A 6,121-nucleotide genomic window follows, 5' to 3' on the forward strand; every position below is an offset into this window, starting at 1 on the left:
CAAACTATAGAGCAGCGTCTCCGATATCACACGTGAGTAAAATTTTACTGAAGATCATCCATTAAGGGTTGCAGGAGTACATTGATAGGGAGCTGCCAGAGAGGTTCAGGCCAGATGCAGAAGAGCACGTGGAACAATGGATATCATTGCTGATGTCAGATGCATCTTGGCTCAAATGTTTTATTGACTATGCCAAAGTATTCAACTGTGTAGATCATAACAAACTATGGGTAGCCTTGAGGACATTGGGGATCCCAGAACACTTCATTGCGCTCACAGCGAACTTGTATGTGAAACAAGAGGCAGTTGTGTGACGAGACCAAGGAAATACTACAGGGCTTAAAATCAGGAAACGTGTGTCAGAGTTGTGTCCTCTTACCATATTTATTCAATCTGTGTGCTGAGCAAATAATTAGAGAAGCTAGGTTATATGAAGATGGATGCAGCATCAAGATTGGAGGAAGGCTTATTAACAATCTGTGATATGCAGGTGACACAATCACGCTTGCTGAAAGAGAAGGACTTGAAGCACTTGCTGATGATCAAGGATTGCAGTCTTCAGTATGGATTACAACTCAATGTGAAGAAGATCAAAGTGCTCACACTGGAGGTAGCATTGTTACCTCCCTCTAGCTCAGAGACCTTTGAGCTAGAACGTAGACAAATGGAGAAAAGATTTAAGTTGTCAAGGATTTTGTCTTGCATAGATCTACAGTCAATGCTCATGAAAGCAGCAGTGAAGAGCTCACATGACATGTTGTATTGGGCAAATCTGCTGCACAAGACCTATTCAGAGTGCTGAAAAGCAAGGGGTTTCTGTTGAGGACTAAGGTGTACCTGGTTCAAGCCATGCTATCTTCCCTTGCCTTCTATGCATGTGAAAATGGGACATTGCCTTAAGAAGACTGAAAAGGAATCAATGCATTTGAACTGTGGCACCAGTGAAGAACATTGAACATATCCTAGACTTCCAAAAGAACAAACAAATCTGTGTTGGAAGAAGCACAGCCAGAATGCTTCTTAGAGGCAAGGATGGCTAGATTTTATCTGATGCACTTTGCAAATGATGTCAGAAGAGACCAGTCCCTGGAGGAGGACATCATGCTTGGTAAAATGGAGGGTAACGAAACAGAGGAAGACCCGCAACAAGGTGAATTGACACAGTGGGTGCATCAATGAGCTTAAATATAACAAAACTGTGAGGAGGGTGTAGGACTGGGCAGGGCTTTGTTCTGTTGTGCACAGAGAACTCAATGGCATGTCCTAACAACAGACCGCACTTTGTTTATCCATGTGTCAGTTGCGGGGTGCTTGGGCTATGCCTGCTCGTGGATGCTGTGACAAGTTCTGCAGTGAGTACTGGTGGACAAGCCTGGGGTCTCCCATCCCATGCAGTGATGGGTTGGAGTCTCAGCAGAGCCATGACTGGCTTCTTGGTTTCATTGTGGGTGGTGGAATGAACCCGTTTCACCTTCCCGGTGCGTTCAGATGACTCTCACGCAAGCGTGTTGGCTCTGGGCACTGTGCTCAACAATTCACTGTGCCCATAACACTCTGATTTCTTGTTTCTACATTTTTTTTGTGTGTGAAAAACTTTATTGTGTAGCAAATGCATGGAAACAACCCAAAAGCCAACCTGTAGTGGAATGAATACATAAACTCTGTTACTTACATACAAGCAAGTGTTATGCATCTCTAGAAAAACAACATGGAATCTGTCAGACACCTCGGGACAGGGGTGGATTTGGGAGAGGTGATGCTCAGCATAGTCCTTCTCTCTTATAAAGGTAAATACTGCATGGCATCACGATCACAAGAGGAGAAACCTTAGAAAAATGCTTTTCACACCTGAAGAGGGAGACTTTGAAAGGAAAGGCGAGGCTGAGGCCATGGATTGGGGGGATGGGGTGGAGGGGTAGGAGAGAGGAGGAGCAGGATGACGAGGCCACATCCTGGCATTTCAGGGGTGCTGTCGCTGTCCTGACTGGTTGGGCTGTGCAGCCGTGCTTGGCAGCCCTTCCCTGTGCGTGTTACACTCCACACACGAATGTGAAGGTTAAAGAATTTCATGTCATCTTGATAAATAAGTATAGAGGTGGAGTCTAGCCTGTCAATCAGTTCATAGCCTGATGATGCCTCCTTGTGGGCATGGCCCTCTCATGAGGATTCTGGGAACTTCCTTTCTCTGGATCCTGCCATCAGCAGAGGTGGGCCACTCTGTCTCTCTGCCTTGGTCTTCCTGTTGACAAGCCACAAGAGACTTGCTGAGCCCTACTTCCCCTTCCTGCACCTTAGACTTGGAACGCTGGAGGAGTCACATGGAGATCCATGCCAGCACCGAGATGCTTCCATCACCACTGGATCCACAAGACTTTTCACCCCCCAGCCTGTGATCTTCTTGCATTCGGCATCATTGCATATGTTGTATGAGTCTGAAGAGGAATTTATAGACTAGTATGGGGCATGTGGGCTAATATCAGACTTAAGGACTTGATCTGGACTGGGCTGAGATGTTTTCTCAATATACAATTGCTCTTTGGTTTAAACCTCTCTCTTACACACATGAGTGTCTCTGGATTTGTCTTTCTGGTCAACTCAACAAATTTTTTAAAAAGTCAGATGAGAGAGGCCTGGAGGCCACCTGCCCTGCATGGCCCTCCCCCCAAGGCAGAGCATCATTGGGAAGTCTCTGATTTGAGTCGAGCCCCTCCATTACAGACGCAGAAACCGAGGGAAGGTGACCGAAACAGGTGGCCTAAGACCCTGAAGGTGTCACAGACGAGGGTGACTTACTTCTAGTGGTAGTCCTGATTCCCCTTGGTTCAGGCCAGAGTGATGGGGAAAGACATGTCCGGCCATCACAGAGAGCCGAGGGGACACAGTGCAGCCCAATGTTCCTCCTTCAAGATGTTTCCCTGGAGGGGCAGAGAGCTTTGGGGGCACACTCCAGCATCTCTCCTGAGCCGGGGTCCCACAGATCCCCAGACAGTGGTGTTGGCAGCAGCTACCAATCTGCACCAGCTCTACCACTCCCACTCCTATCAGAGATGACCATGAACCAAGGTGGGGGACAAGAGGCGGCATCCTACCCTCTCAGCAAGAGGGAGTAGCCTCTAAGAGTCCCCTTCTTTATGGCTTTGGGGCTCCAAGGCCTGTCCCCGAGATCCTCACTCATCAGAGAGGCTCTGTCTCCAGGTCCTTTCTGACTCCAGGGCTTAGCTCCATTTTCCCCATCTCCCCTCGCCAGGATGTACCTCATGGCTCTGGTGGACTTGAGGGCTCACAGGAGCTGGACCACCATCCCCGAGGTGTTGTGTAGGATGAAGGCTGAGATGGGATGCTGATGGATGATGTTTCTCACTCATTGGATGCTCCTGGGGGAAGCAGGGATGGGTGGATTGTGGGAACAAGGGGAAGGAAGAGAGGATTAGGAATAGGCCTTCAGCCTCCCTCCAGCCCAGAAGAACAGATGGGGAAACTGAGGCTCAGAGCAGGATAAAACCCAGAAACTCTTTTTATTGTCTGCCTGAAACTTGAGCCCGAGAAGTACGTTCTGTTCTGGACCCACAGGGTGACCAAGGGCCATGGTCTAGGAGGTCCCACCAGTCCTGGATCCATGTGGTGAATTTCTACTCCCCTGAATCTGTTCAAGTCCAGTGTGCCTTTCATTTGATCTCTTTTAATTCCAACCATTCTGCAGGGCACAGTATTTCTTTAGCAGGCGCCATGTATTAGTTTGTGAAATCTTTTAATGTTTTAATGAAACCTTATTTCTAAATCTTGACTGCCATCTCACTTTACAGACGTTGACGTCCCATCACTGTACTTGAATAACAAGGGTCTCAGTGCCAGGAATCAGAGCTTCCCCTGTCTTTATCCCACGGGTGTTGAATATCAATTGCTATAGAGTCGATAGATGAGCAATAAGCACTGTTGATTGATGGGTTGTTGTATCATTTGCCTATCCTAGCTCTAATTAATAGACATCCCTGAACAAACTATTTACAAAAAACAGATTGGCCTAGGCCATCATTAACACTTCCCTGAGATATTTTTCATGCATTCTGATACTTTGCAAAATGTATTGCCCAAATGGTACCATGTGTCTACATGTGCACATAGCAAAGTAAAATCAAATTCAAACCACCCTTTTAATTTATTATCATTGCCTGATCACTTTAAAAGTAAGCTTTTGTCTTTATCAAAGTTACCCACATACATCATTTTAGCACCCACATAATTCCACGAGACACATTAAACCATTATATTCCCTCTTCCTCTATCATTCACTGTTATCTAGAATCAACTTGTTTCAATTCTTTGAACTAAAAAAAAAAAAAAGTAAAAAGTAAAAAAAGAGACACCTGTTGGCATCGTGGGCTGCTGTTAACCATGAGGTCAGTGGTGTGAGTCCACTAGTTGCTTCAAAGGAGAAAGATGCACACCTTTATGCATCACAGAAGGGTCACAAAGAAGGGATGAACCAGCCGGGGTGCAGCATAGCACCGACGAAACACCCAACATTCCTCTAGTTCTTGAATGCTTCCTCCCCTCCACTATCATGACCCCAGCTCTACCTTACAAATCTGGCTAGACCGGAGTACGCTGGCACAGAAAAGAGCTCTCAACACACGGAATCCAGGACAGGTAAGGCCCTCAGGAGCAGTAATGGGAGTAGCACTAGCTTGAGGATAAGGAGAAGGTGGGGGGAGAAGGGGGAGGAAGTCGGATCCGATCACCTGATCGACTTCTATCCCCCCAACCAGAGTGGGATGAACAACAGAAACATGGGTGATGGAGACAGCAGACAGTGTAAGATATGAAAATGATAATAATTTATCAAGGGTTCATGAGGGTGGTAGAATGAGGGAGGGAGGGAGGGAGGGGGTAAAAAGAGGACCCAATTCCCAGGGCTCAAGTAGAAAATGTTTTGGAAATGATGATGGCAACATATGTACAAATGTGTGTGCTACAACTGATGTATGGAGTGTGATAAGAGCTGTAAGAGCCCCCAATAAAATGATTTATTAAAAAAAAATTTAGTCTCTGATATCCAAAGGGGAAGTTCTACTCTGTCCTACAGGGTCATTATGAGTTGGAACTGCCTCAATGGTAGTGAGTTTTGAGAGTAATTAGGAAAAATACCCGTATCTTCCATGGGCTTCCATGGCTCCGTGCTCGCTTCCAGCTTGAGGCATTAGCTCGCAGCCCCTCTCTGCCTTAGCTCTCTCCCACCACCTCTGCCCTGACCCATCCTACACAATTCCTGTCCCGCCACCACCCAGCACCCACTAATGTCAGCGCATCAAGGACTGTTTAGTGTCCTCATTATTCTGTCTGCATAAACACCCTTCACAGCAGAGATATGATTGCTTTCATTTTTCTTCTACAACCTCAAGATTTTCCTGGGGTTAATGATTGTACTTTCCCCTCAGTTACTTGGTAGTCGATCACTAATTGATCACACAGTCTCTCCTCAGTTGTCCCTATTTGTCGCATTCCAACACACCAGGTAGTCTACGGAGTCCGTCTTTTCGTTTCTCCCAGGCCCGGAGGAGCTGTTCTGGCCTCGTTTCTTTTGAGGCTGATTTTGCAGCTGTTGTCCAGGGATCGCCCTTCCTGGTCCTGAGGATTCTCTTTGCTGTTTCTTGGATTGCTATTCTTCCTTCCTGAATCCTGCATCTTTTCCTCCCAATTTTTTCTCTCTCCTTTAATAGACAATAACACATCAACCAATTTAATCATTTCTACATGTATAGCAGTGACACCGATGACATGCTTCATGTTGTGCCACCATTGTTGCCATCGGTGGTAGTTATATAATCTGGTGTCAACTTGAGATTATTAAGAGTGAAGGGGCGGAATTTAGCCTGTCAATCAGGCCGCAGCTTGATGACCTCATTTGGAGGTGCTATGGAGATAAATAATTCACTGGAGGCCAGTCACACTCTCTCTGCAAAACATTCTTGTTGGCAAACCGTATGGAGCTATGCGATGGAGCCAGAGATCTGGAGCTGGAGGAGCCACATGGAGACCCACACCAGCGCTGAGATGCTTCCACCGCCACTGAATCCAAAAGACTTTCCACCCACTGGCCTGTGATCTTCCTGCATTCAGCATC

This window comes from Echinops telfairi, unplaced genomic scaffold (assembly GCF_000313985.2).
Source record: "Echinops telfairi isolate 266 unplaced genomic scaffold, ASM31398v2 ScPeMD7_1;HRSCAF=3_0, whole genome shotgun sequence".
In the NCBI taxonomy this organism is placed as follows: Eukaryota; Metazoa; Chordata; class Mammalia; order Afrosoricida; family Tenrecidae; genus Echinops; species Echinops telfairi.